Here is a 13,300-nt window from a genome sequence, read left to right as displayed (position 1 = left end):
AAGACTAGACCAACATGACTATGGAGTCGATCAATAAAAGAGACACTTACAGGAAATATGATTACATCTCTTCTATATTGGTGTACATGTACAATAAGGCAGAAGTTCTCTCTTCTAATGTATGATATAGTAGGCCATGCTACTATTGATGACAGTTGTGCCGCTCCATTGAAAAATTCTGAGGTTACCGATAGGAGGATCACCATACTTATTGTATTATATTATAGGAGCATTGACATTATGTTCATCCACAAAATATACACTAGAGAAGTGTTGGGGACTTGTTCTCAAATGCTATGAGTTAAGAACAAGGCAACATAGAAAACGTTAATCGTTAAAGTTCTCCGTCCTTCGAAGCATTATTTCCCTTAGGATATAATGATCCTTGGACGAAGGTTATGAAAGGCATACCTTCAAAACTTTATTATACAATTACGAAGGATGAAATGTAAAAAGTCAACATAAACAATTATGTATTATTATCAGACATAGACAAAAATATCGTTGAATTACAAGTGTACCTTTAACTGGAAGGAGATGATAGTACAAGTGTGACGCAAAAAGCGAATGCCAAGTCAGCGTGAACAGTACGGGAGTACTGTTCATCTATTTATAGGCAAGGGACGCAACCCATGTAGAATTACATTCATGCCCTTTACATTTATCAATAACTCTATAGTAATTCTTCGAGGTCTAATTTGTCTTTTCATCTTTAAGTCGGTTCCCCTTCTCTGCTGTCATGCTGAAGCTTTTCTGCGCACAGCTTCGTGATCACCTTATCCTTCGTCATAATCACCTTTCGTCTCGCTCAGGCTTCGTCCTGATCATGCTCTTGTATACTCATGATCCGATTCCGAAGATACCTGTTCACATATTTCACTCGGAAAACATTGTCAAATCATGTTTTTGAGGACCTTCGGAAGCCGAAGGCCCCCAACAGTAGCCCCTCGCAATATTAATTTGCTAGAATAATAAATTCAGATTGCGATATGGACGAAGGCCTTAAGCCGAAGGTCCAAAAAAACACCTTTCCTTTGCTAGAATAGCAACAGTCAATGACAAGTGGGACCCTGCCACTTGCAACGCATTGGGCGTATAAATAAGAACGCACCGCGAGCACATTTATCATGATTTCTTGCCGTTTGCTCTTCCCTTCCTAATTTTTAGCTCTCTGCACACCATCGCTTGCCTGGCTTTTCTGAATTTTTAAGCTTCGTCTTTGAGAGCACTTTCTTGGCATTTTCGAAGATGTCTGAAGACAAGAAAGCTGTCGCTGAGTCGAAGCTAAGCCTTTCCGAAGAGATGAATCTCGGCTTCCTTGAATCAATTGCAAAGACAAACACAGAGAAAATTACTAAGGAGATTTTAGAGGGCCTTTCTGAAGACACTGGTGATAGTGACAGCTATGATGTGGAAAGCGGTGGTGAAGATTCCGAAGATCGACCTTGGCGACCAAGCCATGCAGTTTTTGGGAAATCAAGCATTAAACAAAGTCATCTTGCCAGTATGAGGGTGTTGGGGACTGGCGACCAAGCCATTCAGTTTATGGTAAATCAACTATCAAAGAAAATCATCTTGTCAATATGAGAGGAAGGTATTTCCGGGATTTGTCCATTGTGAGGGCGGACGAAGGGGAAAAAACTTGCCCACATCCTGAAGAGAATGAAGTCGTAGTGTACCGAAGCTTTTTGAAAGCTGGACTGCGATTTCCCTTGAGCAGCTTCGTTGTAGAGGTGCTGAAAATATTCGAAATCTATCTCCATCAACTCACCCCCGAGGCAGTTATAAGGCTGAATATCTTCGTGTGGGCCGTGAGAAGCCAAGGTCTGAAGCCTGATGCAAAAAGCTTCTGCAATATACACGAATTATCATACGAGACAAAACCTTGGGGTAAGGAACAATATCACAATAATTTTGGCTGCTACAGTTTCGTTTCCCGGTCCGGGTCAAGCTGCCCCGTGCCAACCTTTCGGAAGAGATGGCCCGGCGACTGGATGACAGAATGGTTTTATGTGAAGAATGATCTAACAGTACGAGAAGATATCAAAGGTATAATTATGCGCCCTATTTGGCAAAGCTTCGGCCTTCGGAGGCCGAAAGTTGAAATGAATGAAGCTGCCGAAGAATGCCAAAGGGCCTTTGGCGTTATCTGTTCTTTCATTGGAACGAGAGACTTAGTACAAGAACATATTGCCTTCACGGTATGGCCGCTTGCGGAGAAATGGGAAATGCCACAAGAAACCGTAAAAGAGGCCGACGAAGGTGGACTTATCAGATTGAAGTACACTTTTAAATTTGGAGATAAATTCGTTGAGCCAGATGATGACTGGTTAAAAAGCATTGAAAATTTAAGTGATGAATTGCTTGGGGCTTATTCGAAGGCCGAAGACACTGCAATGTCAGCAGCCTTCGGAGGCCGAAAAAAGAAGAGGCTGAATCGGGTATTTGATGCAATCGGGTTTGTCTACCCTGACTATTGCTATCCCATTCGAAGGCAGAAGAGAAAAAACACATCCTCTGCAAAAGAAGAAGCTGCAACTGCTCCTAGCGAGCCAGAACCGAAAAGAAAGAAGATAAAGGTCCTCACACATCGGCCGCGCTATATTGAACCAGCTTCGGTGCCTGAGTTTACCGGAGAAACTTCTTCGGCTACCGAAGCCGAAAAACCAACCGAGCCAACCTTGCTGCCAGAAGTCGCAGAAACGGCCGAAGTGCCAACAAAGATAGAATTGGAACAATCGAAGATTTTGTTATCAGAAACGAAAGAGAAGGCCGAAGCGCCGTCCACAGAAAAAATGGAAGAGGTAAAAGAAGCAACTGAGGGATCAAAAACATCAGAAGTTTTGAGTCCTGCAGCAAACATTGAGACAGTAAAAAATCAAAAAGTGCCAGCAGTGACTCCGAAAAGAAAGAGAATGGCTAATGTGCTAGATGTACTAGAAACGATCAAATCTTCAAGCACACCTCCGAAGAAGGCTGCTGTTATTCCTGAAACAACAGCTGAAATTTCTGGTACTAAAGTTCCAGAGCAAGAAACTGAAGCCGAAGCTGGGCCCTCAGAGCCCGCAAAGATAAAATCCTTGGAAAGTGAGGCAGAAAAAATAACAAAGCCAACTTTCGTTGAAGAAATCGGTGTCATTGCCCCCGAAGCATCCCCCAAAGTTCGTGATTATATTGTTCGTCATGCTTCGGGGAAAAAACTATCAGAAAAAGAAGAGCAAGAGGCCCAGCGCTACGCCCAAAAACTGAAGTATCCAAAGGGGGCGTTAATATTCAATGGCAGTGGAGAAGAAGACTTCTTGTATTGTCTCCCTGACAGCAAGGAGATTTCTGTCTGTCGGGAGATGAGCAAGAGCTTCGGATTCCCAACCTTAGAAGACGGGCTCTCGGTGCTGTCGAAGAACGATCTGGCCGACAGCCTGGCTTACAATAGCTTAAAGGTGCGACAAATGAGATCCTTCTATTTTTTGTTGAGTCCAAAATTTTTCGTTTGTTTAAACCTATTGACACACACATATTTATCTTTGCAGGGCCTGATACTTAGCAATGCCCTCAGGGCACAAAAAGATGCTGAAGACGAAGGATGTTCTATAGCCCTGAGCAACCTTCGTTCCGAAGTTATTGAACTGAGGAACGAAGGTCTTGAAAAAGATAAAATACTACACTCATTGATAAATAAAATAAAGGAAGACGAAGCTGCTTCTAAAGGTCAAGCTGAAGCTCAGAAGCGCGAAATTGAAGATCTTCGGAAACAACTGGCCAGAGCCAAGGAAGAACGCATACTTGAAGAAACAAAGCGAGAACTCAGCGACCAATGGGCAGATCACCTAGAAGTAACTGTTGAAGAGCTTCGTTCATCCAAAAAGAGATGCTATAGCAAATCCATAGAGTGTGTTAAGAAGTTAAAAGCTAGCTTCGCCAGGGTAGGCGCCTTCTCAAGCGAAGAAAACTTTACAAGAGGCAATCCCGAAGGTCCCATCGAATGGATCGACCACGAAGCTGAGGCCTTCGAAGAAATTTTAAATAGCCGTGGAGATATATGTGCTTTCTCTGGTGCCAGAGGAATTGCCACCATTCTAGAGAAGAAGGGCTGCGAACATATAAAAATTTTAGCAGAATCCGAAGCTGCTTTGTCTTTTGAAGATGCAAGAGATCCTTCGGCCGAAGCTAGTATAATTGGTGGAAATTTTTTTACTGATATATGGGATAATGGTGGCCGAGAAATGGCCGGAGAAATTATTCGAAAAAGTGAAAAGGGCATACACGATGCTAGAGAAGTAGCTGAGGCTGCTGAAAAGAGCGCAGAGGCCGAAGGTCAATTAGGTATTAACTAATAGTTTTTATTGTGTTATAATCTTTAAGCTTTAAAATTTGTTTGCGATTTGTAATAGCAATGTAGCCGTATCCTGTCCTACTTCAGATCCTGCTAAAGCGTCTTCGGGCCCTCAGCCGAAAGGAGACGACGAAATTAAAAAGATGGCTGAAGATATTATGGACGAAGTCGTTAATCGGCTCCTGAACGAGGCTGCAGAAGTCGTTTTGAGAGAAGATTAAGTATTTTTGTAAAAACTTCTGAAATGTAATATACTGTAACATTTTGTAACCCCAAATGTAATATAACTATTTTTGTTACTCAATTCTTTACGATGCATGAAACTTTACACGTACCGCTTTTGAGTCTTTGACGAAAAAACACCTTCCCTTCTTTTCATGCTTCGTGAAGAAGAATTTCTCTTTGTCACAACAATATCCAGTGTTCTGATGAATAATATCCAGGCTTCGTGAAGATATTTTCCGAAGCTACACTTCCGAAGATTAATGATGTATCTTTTTGTGACATTATGATTTCTCCCTTTTTTCAAAGCATTCTTCTGTAGATTGGTAATGTGTCCACCTCTTGTGCCATATGCAAAATGATGTATGATGCGTATGCTATGCGAAATGATGCGATGATGTTATGTTATGTGAGATGATGTTTATTCCGAAGATACATACACATCCCTGCAATAAAACACAATCTTTTATAAGCCTCCCTTAGGAGCTTCTTCGCTTTTTACTTCAGCGGAATCAGCGTTTATTTTTCGCTGTAAGCCTCCCTTAGGAGCTTCTTCGCCTTTTACTTTCAGTGGTATTCGCGTTGACTTTTCGCGCTTCGCCTTTTACTTAGGCGGTATCAGCGTTGACTTTTCGCTGTATGCTCTGCATTCCTTTTGGAACGACTTTGGAGCAGAAAACTTACACTGCGCTCCCTTTGGAACGACTTTTTTGTGACTTCGGCAAACTTACTCTGTGTTCCTTAGAACGACTTTTTGTTGCTTCGAAGAATTTTCGATAAATCGAAGGTCCTCTTTGTTATCACAAGTCTTTGAACTTCAATCAATTTAAGCCTGTGAAGAAAATATATTTTCCTTGTAGGAATCAACGAAACTATTTACATGAAACCTAAACAATGTCCTTTATTATAGAAAATAAAACTGAATGAAAAAGATTGCTATTAAGGTAGGATATTTGTCAATAGATGTGCTTTGACTCTGGCACAGTGCTATTGACTGTACGAGCTTCGGACTGCTCTCTGAAGTCCCTCTGGTGCGGAGCATACTGGCTCCCTTCTGGCTGCTGACCTTGTTGCAACGGAGGTGGAGGCGGAGGATGTTGCCAGGAGGCTTGAGGCTGACTCGCCGAAGCAACAGAAACTGCAGGGTGATTGCCCACATATTCTGGGATGTAGGGCGAATGATACGAAGCTGTATGCATGACCTGCTTCGGCTGAGCTTGTTGTGCTGCGGCTTCGGCTATTTCCTTTTGCTTCTGAATAGTAACATGGCACATCCTGGTGGTATGGCCTTTGTTCTCACCGCAGAATAAGCAAAAGATTCTTCTCGGTTGATCGCCAAATCTTCCTCCGAAGCCCCTGGCGCCTCTGCCTCTTGGAGCTGGTGGCCGGAAGGAGCTTTGCTGTTGCCCCGAAGCCTGTGAGGAACATTGTGGCCTTTGCTGTTGGCTTCCTCTATCATCATTTTGTGTAGAGCTATGAATTGATCTCACGTGCCTCGGGTAGAACCTCCCTCCGAAGCCCCTGGTCATTTCAGAAAACCTGAAAGCCTCCTCCCTTCTTTGGCGAAAATCATTATCGGCCCGAATGTACTCGTCCATCTTTTGGAGCAGCTTCTCCAAAGTTTGAGGAGGCTTCCTAGCAAAGTACTGAGCTGACGGTCCTGGCCGAAGCCCCTTGATCATAGCCTCAATGACAATTTCATTGGGCACTGTTGGTGCCTGTGCCCTCAAACGCAAGAACCTTCGGACATACGCCTGAAGGTATTCTTCGTGATCCTGGGTGCACTGGAACAGAGCCTGAGCGGTGACCGGCTTCGTCTGAAATCCTTGGAAGCTAGTTAACAACAAGTCCTTCAGCTTCTGCCATGAAGTGATCGTTCCTGGTCGAAGGGAGGAATACCAGGTTTGAGCAACACTCCTGACAGCCATAACGAAAGATTTGGCCATGACTGAAGCATTGCCACCATACGAAGATACTGTTGCTTCGTAGCTCATCAAAAACTGCTTCGGATCTGAGTGGCCATCGAATACGGGAAGCTGGGGCGGCTTGTAGGACGGAGGCCAAGGTGTAGCCTGCAGCTCAGCGGACAGAGGAGAAGCATCATCAAAAACAAAATTCCCATGATGGAAATTGTCATACCAGTCATCTTCGTTGGGAAAACCCTCCTGATGAAGATCTTGGTACTGAGGCCTTCGGTGTTGCTCATCCTGGGCAAGATGACGAACTTCTTCAGAGGCTTCGTCTATCTGCCTCTGCAGTTCAGCTAGCCTGGCCATCTTTTCTTTCTTCCTCTGTACTTGTTGGTGAAGCATCTCCATATCTCTGATTTCTTGATCTATCTCGTCCTCTGGTGGTGACGGACTGACAGCCTTCCTTTTCTGGCTTCGGGCCTCCCGAAGAGAGACAGTCTCCTGATTGTGGTCCAGCGGTTGAAGGGCTGTAGTGCCAGTTGCTGAAGCTTTCTTCGGCGCCATAACGAAGGTTTATGATCGCCGAAGGTGTTCAAGAAACTCAAAGAGTGGAAGTGAGTTCACCGGAGGTGGGCGCCAATGTTGGGGACTTGTTCTCAAATGCTATGAGTTAAGAACAAGGCAACATAGAAAACGTTAATCGTTAAAGTCCTCCGTCCTTCGAAGCATTATTTCCCTTAGGATTTAATGATCCTTGGACGAAGGTTATGAAAGGCATACCTTCAAAACTTTATTATACAATTACGAAGGATGAAATGTAAAAAGTCAACATAAACAATTATGTATTATTATCAGGCATAGACAAAAATATCGTTGAATTACAAGTGTACCTTTAACTGGAAGGAGATGATAGTACAAGTGTGACGCAAAAAGCGAATGCCAAGTCAGCGTGAACAGTACGGGAGTACTGTTCATCTATTTATAGGCAAGGGACGCAGCCCATGTAGAATTACATTCATGCCCTTTACATTTATCAATAACTCTATAGTAATTCTTCGAGGTCTAATTTGTCTTTTCATCTTTAAGTCGGTTCCCCTTCTCTGCTGTCATGCTGAAGCTTTTCTGCGCACAGCTTCGTGATCACCTTATCCTTCGTCATAATCACCTTTCGTCTCGCTCAGGCTTCGTCCTGATCATGCTCTTGTATACTCATGACCCGATTCCGAAGATACCTGTTCACATATTTCACTCGGAAAACATTGTCAAATCATGTTTTTGAGGACCTTCGGAAGCCGAAGGCCCCCAACAAGAAGTATGATATCTCCTTAATCGAAAATGTTTCGGTGATACCACCATCAACTCTTGCCTCATTGTTAACCATTGTTCTAACAAATTTGAGGGTCCTTAAATATGATACATCCAACTATACGGCACATGGTTGTCACCCTTAACTGTATAAGGAAGATGAACAAGAAGATGTTCCATCGAATTAAAAATCTAAAGGAAAAACGTATCAAATTTGCATATAAGCGTTGATATCTCTTTGTCCAACTTCTCCATCACATCTTTTTAATTTCTTTTGCACAAATCCGTATGTAGAAAAACTCATCTCATCTAGCGCTTTCCACATCATCATAAAGGTACCCATGAAACATTATGGGCAAGAGTCTTTCCAATATGATTTAGTAATCATGGGTCTTTAACCCATGAAGTTTCTGTGCCTTTGTGCCTTTATGTTGACAACTCATTTCAATCCTACAACGTAACAATCAGGGAATTTCAAATTTTTATCTATTTAAGCACTTCCTTTCTATCTTTAGGTTTAATACATAATGGAACATGTGGTTTACGACCACTATTGGTGAGTTCAAGTGTTGGACGATTACAAATATCAGTTAAATCTATTTGGGACTTATCATTGTCCTTTGTATTCTCCATATCCATGCACAAGCTTATGATGCTTTCAGAAACATTATGATCCTGATGCATAACATTAATGTTGTGCATTAGAATCAAAGCCTTAGGCTTTAGCATTTGGAAGTTCCCATATTCCATCTATGTGAGTCTAGTTGTGCTCTACCCTAAATCTTATGTACCAAGTCGCTTCTTCATTTATGATCAGTTTATTTAAATTATTAGCAATCTCTTCCTCGCTTAGACATTTCAGCGGTCCCTTGTTTATGGTTGTATCTTCCATAAAACTATCATTTTGCCCTTCAAAGATGTGTCTGGGTTGTAACCAACATTTATGATAATTATATACCTGGTGTGCCACTATCCCTACTCATCTATGACATTTTGTTTTAGAACTATGACGAACACCATTTCATCATTGAACCAATTACTCATTGTGATGTCATATTTTGGAATTATAACAAATGTTACTTTGTCAAAAGTATCAATGCAGTCCTTTCACCTTCTTACGGACATACGCGTAAGTCATATGTACATGTGACATGTACCTTTAGGACATGTAATTACTCACATGTGACGCTCGATTGTATACATGTAATGAATTCCACTTCATCATAAGTCTCTATCCTTCCTCATTCTAACAACTATATGTGGAACCTAATGGCTTGCATGGAGACCACTTTTAACCTTGTCCTACAGGAGTTAGATTTCCAAAGAACTTTTCATATGTGGGCATTAAACCTAGGACCTAAACCAAGAAACAAATCTTATTTACCAATGCGCTAGACAACCAATTATGTTGGTATACCTTTAAAAACTTTAATGTGATAGAAGATACATCAAGGGAGATGGGCTTGAGACCCACTTGAAGTCACTCAATAGTGGTAACCTGTTCTATGTGAAGTGAAAGGGTGAAATAAGCTAGTGGTTGACTTAGGGACAGACACCTTAAAATAAAGTCCATATCATTTGAGATGCACATTTCTCCTTTCCAGTATGGAAGGATGATTAAAATCTTAATATGATCTGAGTAGTTTAATTAAGTAGGGATGTTGTCCTATAGGACATCTTAGAAGGAATACACCTATATGAGTTCGACTCCTAGTCAAAGTATATATGATGTGGTTAATATCTAGATACTCGTGAAAGGCCTCGAAGGGTGACTTATATGCTTCAATCCGCAATGATGATATTGTAGCCTAGTATGAGTTAAGAGCTTCGGTCAAGCATGTTTGCACAATACTATCAATTTAGGGCATAATCCATTGTTCAGTTGTGAATAAGTGTAGCTTTAGTTCTAGGTGGATGTAAATATATCAAAGCAGTAGAACACTTAAGAGCATTCTTTATGTGCCTTAAAATATTTGGAGGGGATCGTTGAATTTAATTGGGATATCCTATTTAAATCAATTAATATTCCATGACCCATAATAGTGCTAGGGAATTAAGAGAGTTTAATCCTACATTAGAAGTGGAAGAAAACTTTGATAACATAAAAGATGCACTTAATGCATAACTTCTGTGAAGTTAGAAAAGGAGATTGCCATGTCACATGCGCGCGCTTGGTTGCCTCATCGAGACTGGCTATAGCAACGGTCATGGGCATGTCATGTCATGTCAAGATGGACGGGCGAATGGACATTACAGTCGGACGTGATGTGTTGTAATGAAATGAATGTTGGAAAAATCTGCTAGATGCCATTGGATTTTATACCCATCCCTTGTGTGCCATTGAATGTCATTTAGGGGATATTTTGTGTGTGTATGACATGTGGCCCTAGTGGCACACAAGAGATTGGTATAAAATACAATGGCATCTGTCGTGATAGAGTTTAATCGGGTCATCAATGAGAGTAACTAATAACTGATATGTTACGAGTTGTTGTCTAACCATTACCTATAATTGTTGATGATTTGATGACCATCAACGCACACCAGAGGACGTCTAGGTTTAGTGAACCGAACTTCTCCTAAACCTATATAAGATACAAACACACCTTTATCTTTATTCACTAAGTCGCAACTCATATGTACTCTTGCTTAGAAGACCTCTCTCTTCTCCCTCAGTGTTTTGTTGTTTGCTTCATCTTTTGCATCTACATTGCCACGCCTCCGCGCATAGACTTGGGAAGAGCAGGTCTCCAAAATGATTGGTGTTAAAATATTTACCCGCTTGGGTGAAGGACGTCAATCACATTTTTGGGGAATGTCAGTGACATGAATGCTCGCTTCATCTCCTTTTCGGTACTAAGCATTGATGTTCAGTTGCTAATTGGCACTGCTTCATTCCTGCACTGTAACAAGTAGGACAACTACTCTAATTGGTAATATGTTTGTCCCTAGGTATGGTTTTCTTTTCAATCATCTACTGTTGTATTATTGATTACTTTGTTAATGTTCAATATCCTAAGTTCACACATGTTTCTTTGTACTGTCACCGACCTTATCTACTCCTTTAAAGCACGAGTTTCGTGCATCGTCGTGTGTCGTGCGTCACGCGAGAAACGCGTAGATCTATTTTCTCCCACATCTCGCCTAACAACCAGATAACATAAGCCTTATCTCTACTCCTTTAAAGCACGAGTTTTGTGTGTCGTGTGTCGTGTGTCTTGCATCACGTGCGAAGCGAGTAGATCTATTTTCCTCATGTCTCGTCTAACAACTAGATAATATAAGCCTTACCTCTTACTGTGAGCACTTCCTCCTCCTCCTCCTCCTTACTGTTGCCACCGTAAATTAACCCTCAACTTTCCTCTTACCTTGTCTTAGCCTCCCTCATCCAGATTCTTTCGCGCCACCATAGAGAACATCGAGCAGTCCATCATGATGCCCTCCGACTCGCTAGCCACCATCACCTTTGGCTTCCCCATCGGCAAGCGCCTCCCTCTTACCCCATCTCCGCCTCTCTCACACAGATTCTTCCACACCACCATAGAAAACATCGAGCAGTCCATCCTGCTACCCTCTCACTCGCCAGCCGCCGCCGTCGTGACCCACTCGCAACACTGCCTTTACCTCCCCCATCGGCAAGCGCCTCAAACCGCTGTCATTACTTTCCATCGCCATTGCGTCTCTACAGGCAGCGTGGCTAAACAGCCGAGAAAGAGGAGGCAACGCTTCATATCCCAATTTTAGTTTTGTATTGGTTGTTGGCAAAGAATTTGTGAGATACTAAGGTCGATGATTGCTCATTTTCCTATAATCGTTGTGCCATAATATTTTATGGAATATTTATGTGCAGTCACAATGCACATGCATTATACTACTTGTATATCATTTTTCTGAATCAAAATATATCCAAAGAGGCCTAGTATTCCAACCTTAGGTAGGGGATACACTCCTTTAATTTAGGGTTTGTTTGGATCACAGGAGCTAAAGCAAAAAATAACTAAAGTTTAGTCACTTTAGGAGCTAAAAATAAAAACGGAGAACTAAAAGTGACTAAAATAATAAAAATGAATCATTGTAATCATTTTAGCTAAAATTTTAGTCAATTTACTTTAGCTCATAGATCCAAACATGCCGTTATTGTTATTTTAGAACAGTAAGATTCTTATTTTTTTATATAGTTTTATATTTTCTAAATAATGTCTAGTGAATTTCTGTCTTCTTACTAGTTTCCAAACACGTGTAACCAACTTTAATTACTAAACAGTAGGCGTGAAGAAATTTTGGAACTAACCACCAATCGAGGTTGTCTACGTGGTGGATTTGCTTAGATTCTTGATGGAAAAAGCTATGAAAGAGCCTTGACCAACCTGGGGAATTTTGGATATTCTTCTATATATATGCCTTGGTATGATAAGCACTCATCAGATCTTGGATTGTACTGATTGCAATTCTGTATCCTAGGCGCACCGCGCATCACAGACAGGTCGTAGAAAAAAAAAGGGCCTGTTCGGGCCTAACAAAACCACCGACTCCTGCATCTTAGCAATTAGAGAATTTACCACTCCATGCGTCAGATTCTGTTTTTGATGGCTATCAAAGGGACCCACAGGGTAATTATGGGCATGTTTGGTTCAGCTTTTTTCTGACCAGCTTTTCTGAAAATCTTGCTGTGAGGAGAATCTGGCTGTGGAGAGAATCTGAGTATTATTAGGATTACGTGCAGAGGAAGATAAAGATGTTCATAGGGCTCAGGATCTAGAAAGTGACGGATTCCTACTATTGCAACAACTCAACCGATTATATGTTTATGTTGATTTTGAATAGTTTTTACCTAAACGAATTTTATAGAAGCTGGCTGAAAAGCTGACGCGTTTGGCAGTCCGTAGCAGCTTTTGGTGGCCAGAAGCTGTAAAAAGCTGAAACAAACAGGGGATATGTATTACGCATTTAAGCTAGGCAGATGATTCCACGTTTAAGCAGTACTGCAGGTTTGCGTAGTCAAATTAAACAGGTCGTTACAGGTGTGACAGGTGAGAACAAATTATGTCTAAACATGTTAGCCACAGCCAGTGGCGGACCCAGGATTTGAGGACAGCCTAGACAAGATTAAGTTGCTATCCTCTATGCCTGTGCTTGCTTGCTTCTCTCCATTACCGTAGGATTAAGCATATGGTGCTTGCTTGCTTCTCTCCATTGCCGTAGGCAAACAGCCCAGGCCACCGCCTGTGGTGCCTGGGTGGTGAGTCCGCCACTGGCCACAGCCTATTTTCTTGGATTTTCTACACTAGCTAATCCCAACATTTCAGTCCAGCATACGTGTCTGTCGGTTATGGTCCGGGTGGTAATTACCAAGAAGTTAAAAGGTTTATTTACTCTTTTTTGTAACAAGAAAAAAACACACCAAAACAGGCTATCAGTGGAAAGATGAGCAATCCATGCACGCCGGTTCAAACAAAAGCATTGATGAGATGGACTAGCATTACCAATGGGATCAACTTAATCTATTAAACAAACAACGCACCGAACCAAA

Source organism: Zea mays, chromosome 7, assembly GCF_902167145.1.
Source record: "Zea mays cultivar B73 chromosome 7, Zm-B73-REFERENCE-NAM-5.0, whole genome shotgun sequence".
Taxonomy (NCBI): domain Eukaryota; kingdom Viridiplantae; phylum Streptophyta; class Magnoliopsida; order Poales; family Poaceae; genus Zea; species Zea mays.
Note: the sequence above shows the minus strand (reverse complement) of the source record.